Genomic DNA, 14,976 nt, shown 5'->3' with positions numbered 1-14,976 from the left:
CCTTTTTTTTTTCATTCTTAGGTGGTTTTTATTTTTTATTTTTTAACATCTTTATTGGAGTATAATTGCTTTACAATGGTGTGTTAGTTTCTGCTGTATAACAAGGTGAATCAGCTTATATGTATACATGTATCCCCATATCTCCTCCCTCTTGCGTCTCCCTCCCACCCTCCCTATCCTACCCGTCTAGGTGGTCACAAAGCACCGGGCTGATCTCCCTGTGCTATGCGGCCGCTTCCCACCAGCTGTCTATTTTACATTTGGTAGTGGATATATGTGCATGCCACTCTCTCACTTCGTCCCAGCTTACACCCCCCCCCCCACCGTGTCCTCAAGTCCATTCTCTACCTTTGCGTCTTTATTCCTGTCCTGCCCCTAGGTTCTTCAGGACCTTTTTTTTTTTTTTTATATTCCATATATATGTGTTAGCATACGGTATTTGTTTTTCTCTTTCTGACTTACTTCACTCTGTATGACAGTCTCTAGGTTCATCCACCTCACTACAAATAACTCAGTTTCGTTTCTTTTTATGGCTGAGTAATATTCCATTGTATATATGTGCCACATCTTCTTTATCCATTCATCTCTCAATGGACACCTAGGTTGCTTCCATGTCCTGGCTATCGTAAATAGCGCTGCAGTGAACATTGTGGTACATGACTCTTTTTGAATTATGATTTTCTCAGGGTATATGCCCAGTAGTGGGATTGCTGGGTTATATGGTAGTTCTATTTTTAGTTTTTTAAGGAACCTCCATACTGTTCTCCATAGTGGCTGTATCAATTTACATTCCCACCAACAGTGTAAGAGAGTTCCCTTTTCTCCACACTCTCTCCAGCATTTTCTATGTCTGCGTCTTTATTCCTGTCCTGCCCCTAGGTTCTTCAGAACCATCTTTTCTTTTCTTTTTCTTTTTAGATTCCATATATACGTGTTAGCATACGGTATTTGTTTTTCTCTTTTTGACTTACTTCACTCTGTATGACAAACTCTAGGTCCATCCACCTCACTGCAAATAACTCAATTACATTTCTTTTTGTGGCTGAGTAATATTCCTTTGTATATATGTGCCACATCTGTCAATGGACACTTAGGTTGCTTCCATGTCCTGGCTATTGTAAATTGTGCTGCAATGAACATTGTGGTACATGACTCTTTGAATTATGGTATTTTCAGGGTCTGTGCCCAGTAGTGGGATTGTGGGGTCGTATGGTAGTTCTATTTTTAGTTTTTTAAGGAACCTCCATACTGTTCTCCATAGTGGCTGTATCAACTTACATTCCCACCAGCAGTGCAAGAGGGTTCCCTTTTCTCCACACCCTTCCTTTCCAGCAATTATTGTTTGTCGACTTTTTGATGATGGCCGTTCTGACTGGTGTGAGGTGATACCTCATTGTAGTTGTGATTTGCATTTCTCTAATGATTAGTGTTGATGGGCATCCTTTCATGTGTTTGTTGGCCATCTGTATATCTTCTTTACTCCAAAGGTAGCTATTAATTAATTACAGGTACTATTCTGGGCAGGTGTTCCTGGATATCTCAGCCCTATCGTAGGCAGTCAGCTCTGTTAGCACTGAATTTAGATGTCTTTAGAAAGTAGAAAACACATTTTCAGTTTTTTGTAATATGAAAATAAAAAGAGATGTCTTCTTCCAATCTTTCTGAAGAAAACAATGAGCACAGCTGAAAACAAACTCATCTATCTCCATAGTAAATGGCTTCTGGAAAGTGGGGCTTGATCCATAAAGCTGTACAGGATCTCCAAAAGTGATCAACAGACTTACCAAAAAGGCTTGGGAAGGAAATAGTGGAGGAAGTCACAGACTAATGTTCCAAGGAGCTGTTGAGAGTTCGCCGTCTCTCTTTTTCTTCTTGGAGCGAATGGGAGGCTGCCCAGGTGAACGTTTATTTCAGACAGTTACATAGAGGGAGTTATGACTGACCTGTTTTCATGTTATTCTTTCTTGGTTTGACATAGAAGATTTCCTGGAATTGGGCTAATTTACAAGTGAAGGGGTTTATTTTCCCTTTGGTTTGTGGACATAATTGTCTCCATTAACTTTAATGGGAGTTCTGGGCCCGTTCTGAAGGGAGAAGGATGGGTTAGCGTGCAGAGCTGGTTCTCGGCTATTGAATGCACAGGGAGGAAATGCAGGACGCATTCCCACACCCCAAGTCTCCACTGTGAAGAAAACAGAAGCTGTTTGAAAGCATTCACATTTTGCTCTATCGATGCCTTAAAAAGAAACAAAGTGAAAGCCCGATGTGCACAAGAACAATTTACGTGGCCATTGAAAAGATTAAGGATCATCTTAAAAACGCCACGAACATTTCGTCGTGAGCAATGGGGATGCATGTAGCAATAAATGCGCACCAGCAGTGGGGAGCCCAGCTTCTGCATCCTGTAACCAGTGTAAGTCCATATCCAAAAGGTCAGGTTGACCACTAAGAACTTCCATAAAACTCAGAGAGTGGCGATCTAATCTCCTGAGAAGTGAATATGAGATATTATCAGGGAAGTAGTTCACAGTGAGGGTCTCTGTTTTTCTCTTTTGAAGAATATACATCAAAAGTGCTATATGCATCTGGACAAGGTAATGAAGTTTCATTTAATTATGAAATTGGCTTTATTAATGATGTAGGCATCACATGACATTCTGTACTGTGGGAAAATGACAAAGGGCTCTGGGGGAAGAGAACTCTACTTGGCTTTTAATTCATTTCTGCAAATGTTAATCGTCTTGTTCATCGCCAGGCCAGGTTAGACACTCAATAGCTGTTTTTTTTTTTAACATCTTTATTGGAGTATAATTGCTTTACAATGGTGTATTAGTTTCTGCTGTGTAACAAAGTGAGTCAGCTATACATATACATATGTCCCCATATCTCTTCCCTCTTGCATCTCCCTCCCACCCTCCCTATCCCACCCCTCTTAGGTGGTCACACACCACCGAGCTGATCTCCCTGTGCTATGCGGCTGCTTCCCACTAGCTATCCACCCTACGTTTGGTAGTGTATATATGTCCAGGCCACTCTCTCACTTCGTCACAGCTTACCCTTCCCCCTCCCCATATCCTCAAGGCCATGCTCTAGTAGGTCTGTGTTTTATTCCCGTCCTACCCCTAGTCTCTTCATGACATTTTTTTCCCTTTTGTTTAATGACACAGTGAGTGATTGGGTGCTTACGACGTGCAGTGCACTATCCTAATCAGGACAGTCAAGAAAACACCGTCGAATAAATACACATACACAACTAGAGTGTCCTTTTCCCATCTCTACTGTTTTAAATCCAAATCCAAAGCATATTATCCTAAGTGCAGTATTTTAAAGAAGAATCGATTAGATATGATGGGAGAATGCAGAAAGGAGTGATGCATTCTGTCTGAAGGTGATCTGGGGAGGCTTCCCAGAGGAAATACCAGTTGACTTAAGACATCTTGTGATAGGGAGGAAAAGGAAAACATGAGCAGAGGATGAGAAACGAGAAGATGCACATCCTTTTCAGAATATAGCAAACAGTCTAAGCTTTGTAGGCACAGCTAATTGGGTCTGTGTGGGGGGAACAAGGGTTGGTAGAGGCAGGTGGAAGATGGTAGAGGCACAAGTTCCAATCACACTGCAAAGGATCTTGAATATCACATGAAGGACTATGGCTGTTTTTCTTTAATGATGGAATAATTGATATTTTTTTAAGAAAATAAGGTGATGTCAGGATTTAATCTGAGTTTTAGAAGGATGACTGTAACATCAGGGTAGAGAATATGTTGAGAGGGGGAAAAACAAGACTGTAGACAATAATGTTCATTATAGTGGCAATTATAATAACTTTGGTGATGATGATTTGAACAAGAGTAGGATCATTGTCAACAGGGATGGGAAAGTATTCTGCCCAACTATTCATCCACCCTTACACCCATCCATCCATCCATCCATCCATCCATCCATCCATCCATCCACCTATCCACCTATCCATCCATCCTTCCACCCACCTATCCATCCATCCATCCATCCATCCATCCATTTGCTCAATCAACAAATATTTATGAAGTGCTATAGCCAATACCAATGCTTCCTAAACAGCCATTTTCTCTCCTTCATTTTCCCAGCAAAACTTGCTTTCTTTCTGATTTTGGGTGACCATGTACTTTTAGAGAGGCTGAGCTCTTTCTCAGTTCCAGGCAGTTGATCTCAATTAATCTAAATTATTCATTCATTCATTCAATATTTATTGGGTACCTTTTAGGGTACAAGCACTGTTTTCAGAACTGGGGCTGCAGCAGTGAGATGGATTACTATGATTCCTACCTCCATTTAAGATGCTCACACTCTGTTGTTGGAGATATTTACCTTGACTAGATAGACTACATCAAAATTCACTTGTTATGTTCATCCTTACCTTAAGCTTTTCTCCTGAGTGCATATTTGCAGTTAGGCAGGACCAAAGTGACCGTTTCTGGCCAATGCGCTGTGGATGGAACTTCATTTCTGAACAAGTGTTTTCCTCTTCAGTTATTCTGAATGAATAGACCCCGTGCTCTTGTTGGTACAGGTATAAGAAGCACTGTTAGCTGGCATCACTGAGTCTGCATGGAAGACACGTGTCCTGGAGGGTCACCATTACCTGAGCAGATTTTGCTTGAAAGAGCAGTAAGCCTTTGTTTACAAATAATTAAGATTTGGGGAGTTGATTGTTACTGTAACATAACCTAGCCTAATCTAATAGGATGATTAATGCTGGTATTCAGGTGTGAGCTGAGTGCCGTAGGAGCCCCAGGAAGGGAGTAACTCACTGAGGGAGTCAAAAGGAGAACTTTGGAGGTGATAACTTGATCTGGGTCAGGAAAAATGACCAGGAGTTAGCTAGGCAGATAGGCAAGTAAGAGACTCCCATGTAGTGGAAACATCCCGGGCAAAGGCTTGGGGACTTGAAATAGATGTTGGGAGAACCGCGCTTGGACTTCTTTAGCTGCATGTAGAGTGTGTGGCTGGGAGAAAGGCCTCTGTCAGCCCAGGAGTTCAGTTCATTACCACCCAGCGCCTTCCCAGCAGCTGAGTATAGGTGGTGGAAGACAGGAAGAGTCCCGAGTAAAAGGAGCGAATCAAATGTCAGAGCTTAATCTTGAAAATTAGGGGTAGAATTAAGGCTTTCCTTTCCACCTCAGACTTCCAGCCTTTTGCTGTCACTAAATACCATTAAATGAAGTGATACAACCTATTAGGGTCTTTCAGACCATTCTCTCTGGGCTCATGGAGAGCTCTTTAGGGAGATTAAACTTTGGAACCAGTGGTGTAAATAGGAATTATCCAGGCAGAATTAACAAGAGTAGGTGGATGCCATTTGAGTTGTATATATTTATAGCCTAAAAAAGGAAACCTAAAAATACCCTTAGAACAGTGATATGTTCTGTGGCAGATTTAGTTCTATAGAGAGGGACAATTACACCATTCACCAGGCATAACTATTTTTAAAATGTCTTCTCTAGGCCTCACAAACTTTATAATAAAGAAGTACATGCTGTCATGCAAATTGTTAGATGTCTCGAGGAAATGAATTGTCTAGAAAATACTCTTTAGTCACTTTGCAAAACTAAGGAGAATTTTGCTCTTCCGTCTTTTATTTTTCATGGTATTGATTAATTTATTTTTGAGTTGATCACAAGCGAGGTGGAATCTAAAAAGTAATATACAAATGCAACAACCTGGGTCAGCCCTCTTTTTTTTTTTGTCATAAAAAACAAACCATCAAACATGGGAAGTAATAAGTGATTTCCCAACACTCAAGACTACAAACTTTTGTACTGGAAAGCAGGAATGTGCTAGTAATTTTTATATTTCTCCCATAGCCTAGTGCAAGCCAATAAAATAAGTTAATTTATTTAATCCCAACAAATATTCAGCAGTGCGTACTCTGAGCCACGCAGTGTTCTAAGTGCCGGGGGGGGGGTACATACAGTGGTCAACAAACTGGACAGAAATGGTGCCTGAAGAAACTTGCAGTTGAGTGGGGGGAAAGAGATGAAAGATAAATGTAAAGAACGTGACTATAAAAAATGTAAATAATGTCAGATGGCGGTAAGGGCTATGGAGAACCATACCTCAGGGAAGGGGTGGGTTTACTGGGGGTTGTTCGCTGTCATATGCAGAGTGGTTGGGGAGACTTCACCTTGATAAGGTGACATTTGTACAGAGACTTGAAGAAAATGAGCTCAAGACCATGTGGATGTCTGGGGAAAGAGCCAGGCAGGCAGAGGAGCAGCCGTGCAGAGCGCTGGAGGTGGCGTGTGCTGGGCGCAGGCGGCAGCGACGGCAGGGAGGCCGGGGGGGTGGGAGTGGGGAGGGCGAGGGGAGAGCGATGGGTGTAAGATCAGGGCCGTCGTGGGATCGGATCCCGTAGGGCTTGTAAGTCACTCTAGGAACTTTGGTTTTATGCCGAGTGTCAAGGGGAGGCACTGAAGGCTTCAAGAGGGGTGTGCGCTCTGGCTCTTACGGGCTGAAATGTGTGCCCCTGAAATTCACAAGTGGAAGTCTGAACCCCCAGTACCTCAGAATGTGACCGTATCTGGAGATGGGGGCCTTTAAGACCGAATTTAGGTAAAATTGGGTCATATGGGTGGACCCTAATCTAGTAGGACCGGTGCCCTTATAACAGGAGGGGATTAGGACACAGACGTGCGCGGAGGGAAGGCGATGTGAAGACACGGGAAGAAGACGGCCACCCACAGGCCGAGGAGAGAAGCTTCAGGAGGAGCCACCCCTGCCCACACCTTGACCTTGGCAGTTCCGGCCTCCAAAACCGTGAAGAAATAAATATCTGTGTTTAACGCCCGCCCCCCCCCCCCCCCCGACACTTGTACTTTGTTATGGCAGCCTGAACAGACTAAGGCACTGACCTTCCTTTTCAAACCAGGTCGTTCCATCCTCTGCGTGAGTGCGGAACGTAACGGGCAGGGCAAAAGCTGGAAGAACAGGTAGACGCTCTTTTGCTTATCCAGGTGAGGTTTGCTGGTGCTTAGTTCTGAGAGGTGGACGTGGAGGAGGTAAAGAGGTGGTGGTTAGATTTGGGACCTATTTTGTTTGTTTGTTTGTTTGTTTTTTCTGTATGCGGGCCTCTCACTGCTGTGGCCTCTCCCGTTGCGGAGCACAGGCTCCGGACGCGCAGGCGCAGCGGCCACGGCTCACGGGCCCAGCCGCTCCGCGTCACGTGGGATCCTCCCGGACCGGGGCACGAACCCGTGACCCCTGCATCGGCAGGCGGGCTCTCAACCGCTGCGCCACCAGGGAAGCCCTTGGGACCTATTTTGAAGGTAGAACAGATGGAATTTGCTCTTGGCTGAGGTACTGGATGTGAGACCAAGAGAGGCCACAGGATGGCCTCTAAGGTTTGGGGTGTGAGCAGTTAGGAAAACGACATTACTGTTTTCTGAGATGGGAGGGACAGGGCGAGGAGGGGGTTGGGAGGGCCGTGTGGGAATCAGGACCGTGGTCTGGTCGCGTGACTCTGACATGCCTGTTAGAGACCCAGTAAGTGCATGGCCAGTGCCAGCTAATGGGAAATAGAGTTTCAAGAGCCTTTGTCTGCTGAGTATCCAGTAGGCGACTGTACAATGCCCATTGGATAAGTGAATGGATGAAATTGAAGATGAGGATTCTAGCTTTGCTCTTTTTTTTGTCTTTGGAACAACAGATTATCTCCGTGTCTGCATCTGAAAACAATTTAAATCCCACTGCAGAGCTATCTTACTTCAAGCTATAGTTTTACAAATTATGATGTGATGGCAGCTCAGGGGTTCATGTTGTAAAAATGTGTTGCATTACTGTTTTGAGGGAGTTTTCCAAATGCAGTAAAATAGGACACATAATTTGAATAACACAACATTGGATGTCCTATCATTTCTGGAACATGGTCCTTCTCTCCCACTAAGCTTTTAGTTCATCTTGTCCCCTCGGGTCTGTCTACGTCAGGGCCTCCAAGGGAAGTACCCTTCAAGTGTGACCCTGTGCTGGCAAGGCTAACGGTGGCCACTCACGTGACTCCGTCCATAACATTGTGAAAATGTGCTTCAAAATAATGCGCACTGTGCTCTAAAGGACTTAGAACAGGCTAGAGAAATTTCAAAATTCTACCCAGCTGACACAGATATTTATTTTATGGATGAATTTTTTTCCAGCTGTGATTTTTTTTTCCCTTGATACTATTTGAATACCATTTAAAACTTACAGAAAACTTTCAAGAATAGTGCAAGAAACTCCTGAATACCCTTTACCCAGAATCACCAATTATTTACCTTTTATCCTCCTCTCTTTCTTTGTACACACATACACACATTTTTTTTCCTGAATTATAGGAAAGTTGGAGACATCGTCCCCTCTTAAATACTTTGTCATGCATTTCCTTAAAATATAAATATTCTATTATAAAATCATACTATCATGATCAAAATCAAGACATCTACCATTAATAAAATGCTGTTATTGAGTCTACAGTCCGTATTTAGTTTTTTCATAGATGACAATAATGTCCTTTCTAGCCATTTCTTTTCTGATCATTTTTTTTAATTGAAGTATAATTGATTTGCAGTGTTGTATTAGTTTCAGGCATGCAGCAAAGTGATTCAGTTATACATACATATATATCTATTTTTTTCAGATTCTTTTCCCTTATAGGTTTTTACAAAATACTGAGTATAGTTCCTGTGCTATACAGTAGGTCCCTGTTGGTTACCTGTTTTATGTATAGTAATGTGTATATGTTAACACCAAACTCCTAATTTATCTCCCCCCCCCTACCCCTTTGGTTACCATCTCCCCCCCCACTTACCCCTTTGGTTACCATAAGTCTGTTTTCTATGTCTGTGGGTTTTTTGACCACTTTTAATCTGATGATCCAAGATCACAGATTACCTTTGTTTGTTCTAGCCTGTTTTCCTTTAATCTAGTTTCTCAGCCTGCCTTTATGTTCTTTTTTTTTTTTTTTTTTTTTTGCGGTACGCGGGCCTCTCACTGTTGTGGCCTCTCCCGTTGCGGAGCACAGGCTCCGGACGCGCAGGCTCAGCGGCCATGGCTCACGGGCCCAGCCGCTCCGCGGCATGTGGCATCTTCCCGGACCGGGGCACGAACCCGTGTCCCCCGCATCGTCAGGCGGACTCCCAAACACTGCGCCACCAGGGAAGCCCCCTTTATGTTCTTGATCTTGACATTTTTGAAAAGTAGAGGCCATTTATTTTGTAGAACGGCTTTCTATTTGACTTGTCTACTATTTCCTCGTAACTAGATTCGGGTTCTGCATTTGGCAGGAATAACATGGAAGCACTGTGTCCTTCTTGGTGCATCGTATCAGGAGGCGCAGGTCTGTTTGTTTTAATTTTGGTGATGGTGACTTTGCTCAGTTGGTAAACTTAGCGTTTCCCAGGTGTCTTCCTTGTAACGGTACTATTGTGCGCTTTGTAGTGTCTAAGAGATTTGTAGGGAGATACCGTGAGACATGTAAATATCCTGCTTCTCATCAAGCTTCCCCCTGCTGGTTTTAGTATCTCTCCATGAGTTTCTTTCTCTAGGTTGACTGACTTTTATTGGTTATCTTTGATGAGTTTCTGTCTCCTGGTCGATTAAAGTGTATGACATCTCTTGAACTCAACACTTGCAGGATTATTTCTTTCTAGATCTGTGTGTAGAGCTCAGTGAATCATAACTGAATATACATGTAATCACAGCCTTCATTACTTATAAAGTCCATGATTAATTAAAATATCTGGCAAGGTGTCATAAAATGAATGGACCTCCTGGGAAGACAAAGAGGTCTGTTGCAGCCCTTATTTAAAATTTGAAGACCATCTTACAGTGTTGACAGTTCTGTATATGTGGAATGTGTATGATCTACATATACTTCTGGATGGTATAAAATAAGTTATTAAAAGAAGTTATAAAATCAATTCCTGATATGGGTTTGCTTTGTTTTCTTTGATCTTTTCCACTCAACAGTAGAATGAGCAATATTCCATTTCAGTTTTAGTAAATTGAAGTCCTGCATAGCTAAATGTAAAAATGCCACTTTCTAAGCAATTTTAAGAAACTTTATTTCTTATGACAACACAGAAATTACATAAATGCTGTCACCGCCCACATGCATATATGATGCCCTTTTCCTCCTCTTCCTATTACATAAGTTTTGTATTATAGGGAGCACACATTGCACTTTTTTTCCTCCTTGGTTTTTTTCCTAAATAACAACTACACCATACCATGAAAACCAAATTGAGGCACAAATTATTATGTGTTTAAATGATAATTCAGGCAAAACAGTGAAGATTATTGACCCAAGTATATATTGGATCAATTTGCAAACAATGTCTTATAAATAATAAAATTACTTTGTAAATATTCAACAAAATGAAAAAAGAAATCTCAGTTCTTAGTTCTCCTGTGTGTCTCCCTGGCTTCCAGGTTACCACGTTTTATCAGGCGGCTGTAACATTTCATGTCAATTCTGCCCTAGCATGGGGCCGAATGATTGGCGCTCTCCTGGCCTTGGCCATCTAGGATCTGTTCACCAAGGGCTGGCCCTACCCCAGCCTCTGTCCAGCCCCCCCAAGGTACCCACACAGACTCAGGGACTTGCCTGAGAAGTCTGAGGAAAGAAGAGAACAGAGCAGGGACTCGCCTACCTGGGTGGCGAGTACAGAGCCACAGAATGCTCTCACTGTGCTGTCTGCCCGGGCTTTTTGCAGGACCACAGGCTGAGCGAGGCAGAACCGGCTCTTTGTTTGCGTGCTGTCGCGGGGTTTGTAAGCCAGTGTCGCGCGTCACTTCCAGCGAGGAACGTCAGAGACTGAGACTTTTTCATGTGCTCTTCTATTGCAAGACTGAACTCACAATCTGTTAGCAGGCAGCAAGAGACAAGTTATTAGACTCTGATCTTTGTTGTATGCATTTAAAATGGGAGCTCCTGGGTTACAGTTGGCTTATAGTGGAAAGGATGGGGGATGCAGAAACAGACCAGCGTAGGGGAGCGTTTCATTATGAGGACGGCCCAGAGTTAAATCCTTTCATAGGATGTGAGATCCAGTAAATATTCAAAGAGAGTAGAGAGATACACAGACCTTCAGACCTTGTTCTCGGGCTGGGGTTATCATTTTAAGGAACCTGTAGCTTCCTTAATGCGGACTGAACGTTACAGCACCACAAACGGCTTTCTTTCCAGTGTGTTCTGAACTTACCGTGCTTTAATGTATAGGAGCAGCAAATCCAGCACCACATGAGTGAAATAATTCTTTTATAATATCTGGCCAAAGGCCGGGATGTTGAATGGTCCATAAGATGTATATGCTCTTGTGACATACGTGTTTATATCTACTTGGTAACATGTACAGCGGTGTTCTTAAAGCATTCAAATATTCACTGCTCTTCAGAGGGACGAAGAGGTCAGTCAGGCAGTAATCTCTGTATGCGAAATCAAACAAAGCATCTGTAGACTCGAAGTGGAATCCTTGCCCTCTTTGGGAGATTTTGCTCACGGAACCAGCAGCGTCTGGCCGCCTGTGTCGGTTGCCTGCACCCACACTGTTCCCCTTCAACGCCTCTTTATTGAACTAGTGGGCGAATAGGTCACCGTTTTGTTACGTGGAAGGGTTGATGGGCAGCTGGATGGTCAGTAACATGGACCATATTCATGACTCGGATAATTAAGTCACAGGAGGCCCGCACAAGGTACGCTGACAGTCACATAGCAAGTAACCTCCCACGGACACTTAACTGTACCATCTATTTCGCCAGACTCCAGGCTATTCTGGGATTAGTTTGGAGTGGTAGCTTTGGATTTTGGAATGTGCAGTAATACACATCACAGCTGTAACTGGGCATTTGTGTTGGTTCTGCCGCTAGAGTGACACGGGGCTGCCACATTTAGTGAGCTGGCCATTCCCCAGGGGTACTCCACAGGGTACTGCTGAAGTTGCCAGGACTCGGACAGGAAAACCGAAACCACTACCGTACACCTTACGTTCCTACAGAGCTTGAGAAGTTTTAAACAAGAGTTCTCAGACTTCCCTGGTGGCGCAGTGGTTAAGAACCCAGGACACAGGTTCGAGCCCTGGTCTCGGAAGATCCCACATGCCACGGAGCAGCTAAGCCCGCGAGCCACAGCCACTGAGCCCACCTGCCGCAACTACTGAAGCCCGTGCATCTAGAGCCCGTGCTCCGCCAGGAGAAGCCATCACGTGGAGAAGCCCGCACACCGCAACGAAGAGTAGCCCCTGCTCACTGCAACTAGAGAAAGCCCGCGGGCAGCAACGAAGGCCTCTTGTAACCAAAAATAAATAAATAAATTTATTAAAAAAAAAAAAAAAGACGAGTTCTTTACTGGCTGTATCTGCTGGGGAGAGTAGGAATGTTCTCAGAGTCTTTTCTCACCTTCTCTCCATGGCAAGACCAAGCAAAAAAACACTACTGAACAGAGGGACTCGTTGCTGTCAGTGGGGCTTGGAGAACACAGGCCTTTAATTGTAGCAAAGGGAACCTCATTCCATACGCTCTTGATAAAAACTGATTGTGTCTCGGAATTCCCCGGTGAAGCACCTACAGGATGTCTGAGGGAGGCTCAGAAGCCAGTAGCAGTTCATCTGCCAATAGATTTAACGATGAAGTTATTAATTCACATCAAATAACATATGGCTTGGAATGGAACATGGCTGAAAAAAATCACAAACATCTATCTTCCCCCAAACTTAGATAACATATAAGCTATCATAAAATTACCTACAGTTTTCTTACTGGTCCAGCAAAATTTAAAAATTGAAACAAACAAGAATATTTTTTTTAGTTGTCCATAATCCCGTGACTCAGAAGAAAATCATTGGTTGCTGTTTTTTAAGGTTTTATTTCCAAGGACATCTGTGTTCTGCCGTAGGCTAGCAGCCCTGTGAGCCGCGTGATTCTGCTTTGGCTAATTACTCTTGCTAGTAAGGAGCTGTCCAGGTTTCTAGTTACTTCCAGTGATCTCCCTGCTGAGGGTGGCTCAATGGGAGGTGGGAGGATGGTACCATTTTTTTTTTGCCAAATGGTAGGAAAGAAAATGAGAATAATAAAGGTATTGGTACTTAAAGATGATCTCTTTCAGCCAGAGATAAACTGCTGCCTATAAAATGACACAACACACCTAGGACAAAGCTAGAACAGAACCAGGGCCCGAGACTTTATATGCTTCATTGTTTGTTCTTCACCCTCGTGGCCGACACCGGGAATTCTGGCAATGGCGGGCGTGTTCTTCAACTTGGCTCAAGTCTCTCTTTGTCTTCATCTCAACTCAAAGCACTAACTTTCTTGCTTCCTGTCCCGGTGCTCAGAGGACTGGATTTTCTGCATGGGAGCATCTCCACTTAAGTCTTTGGTGTTTTGAGCAGAGTCTTAGTTGAAAATGTAGCCTGCGTGTGTATTTTGGCATTTAGTGTTCAATTCAGCTTAATTCTCATAATAACAAATGAGCGACAGAGGAGTCATCTGAGAGGACAAGACTAAAGGGGCAGGTGAAAAAGACCATCACCCATTGGAGGTCAGGTGGCCACAGACAGGGTAAAGGGCAAACAGGTGGGAGGCATTCATAGGCATGGTGTGAGGGTAGAAGTCAAGGACATGCAGAAATAAGAGGCATCAAGAAGCTCGGTGAAAGGGTCTGGGCTCAAGAGAATCCGGGTCCAGACATTTCTTCCATCTAATTTTGTAATTTAAAAATCGTGGTAGGGTGTGGGAATGCCCTGGCAGTGCAGTGGTTAGGACTTCGCGCTTTCACTGCCGGGGGCCCAGGTTCAGTCCCCGGTCCGGGAACTGAGATCTTAAAAGCCTCATGGCACGGCAAAAATAAATAAATAAATAGAGGTACGGTATTGATTTTTATTGAAATGTAATTTCTTCTTTTCTGAGGCTATTGAAACACACCTAGGACTGACTGTTGTCATCATTGCCCTGGTCAATTAACATTTATAATGAACGAATCTAAACTTTGTATGATAATTGTAGTCTTCAAGCTTGTTCCTTGAGGTGTAAGTATATTTAATAATATTCTTATTTTATACTAATCCACAGAAATAGGCTGACACTTTAGAATTCAGCATGACTGTGTCAAGAGTGGAAAATACGTTTTCGGTTAAGTTAAGAAGAAAAAGGAGTTCATGGTCAGATGAGTGTTCAAATATAAATAAGAGTTAGAATGAAGAAAAAAACCCAGAGAGGGGTATAAAATGTACTCTGTTGGCAGTGGTGCCAATTATGACTTTGACGGCCAGGAAAAATATTACAGTGTTTCCCATGCCATCCAAAGGCTAATATCGCAATTTATGGACCATATAAAATGTTGTATTTAAACTCCTGGGAAATGTTAAAGCTGTATATACCAAGATAATACTTGAGAAAATAATCTCGCGTTTTAATTCTATGAGACACTATAAAAGTCGCTAACGTGAAAGAGTTCACAGCCCCTGCAGATCCCCTTTGCCTCAGCTTCTCCTCCAACCCCGCTTTTTCTGAAGTAAAAAAGGACAAAAGCCACATGCACAGATTCTTGTAAAAGACAATTTCCCGGAGGCGGAGGGAGTTAGGTGATGTGGACGGAGGACCAAGAGATGTGGGAGGCAGAGACAGGACCAGAATGGGTGGTTTGGGGGATGAGGTTAGAGGGCAAAAGAGTGCGCGAGCCCTGGGGGTGGAGGAGGCAGAGAAGTCTAAAGGAGAGGAGAGCCTGGCAAGAGCTGCAGGGGTTTTTCTGACCTTCCTTAAACGTCGGAGAGAGAAATGAACACGTTAACTCCCATCTGGGCCATTCTTCTTTGCCTGGGGCCCTGATCCCCCACGGTGCAGTGAGGGTCAGGGCCACATAAGGACTGTTAGATCCAAGGGACAGGAGGCCAGCTCCACCCTAACTGGATCCACGTTGGAGGACAAAAGCCCGCTGGTTCCAACGTGTGTTGTCTTATTTAACGCTCGTAACAA

The 14,976-nt window shown here is 43.5% G+C and overlaps 1 long non-coding RNA gene across 2 annotated transcripts; it reads right to left on the bottom strand.

Moving 5' to 3' along the window:
- Positions 1–4,381: 4,381 nt before the first annotated feature.
- Positions 4,382–10,804, bottom strand: LOC136793953 (uncharacterized). 2 transcript variants are annotated; one of them, XR_010840057.1, is made up of 3 exons: positions 10,662–10,804; positions 6,891–7,065; positions 4,382–4,583 (listed from the first exon to the last, which is right to left on the bottom strand). It is a non-coding gene; the product is annotated as an uncharacterized lncRNA (long non-coding RNA). The 2 variants fall into 2 exon arrangements; XR_010840058.1 differs by having other exon boundaries at positions 6,891–7,015.
- Between the last annotated feature and the right edge of the window lie 4,172 nt (positions 10,805–14,976).

The sequence above is a fragment of the Kogia breviceps genome, chromosome 3, assembly GCF_026419965.1.
Source record: "Kogia breviceps isolate mKogBre1 chromosome 3, mKogBre1 haplotype 1, whole genome shotgun sequence".
Taxonomy (NCBI): domain Eukaryota; kingdom Metazoa; phylum Chordata; class Mammalia; order Artiodactyla; family Physeteridae; genus Kogia; species Kogia breviceps.
Note: the sequence above shows the minus strand (reverse complement) of the source record. Positions and strands in the feature narration are given on the sequence as shown.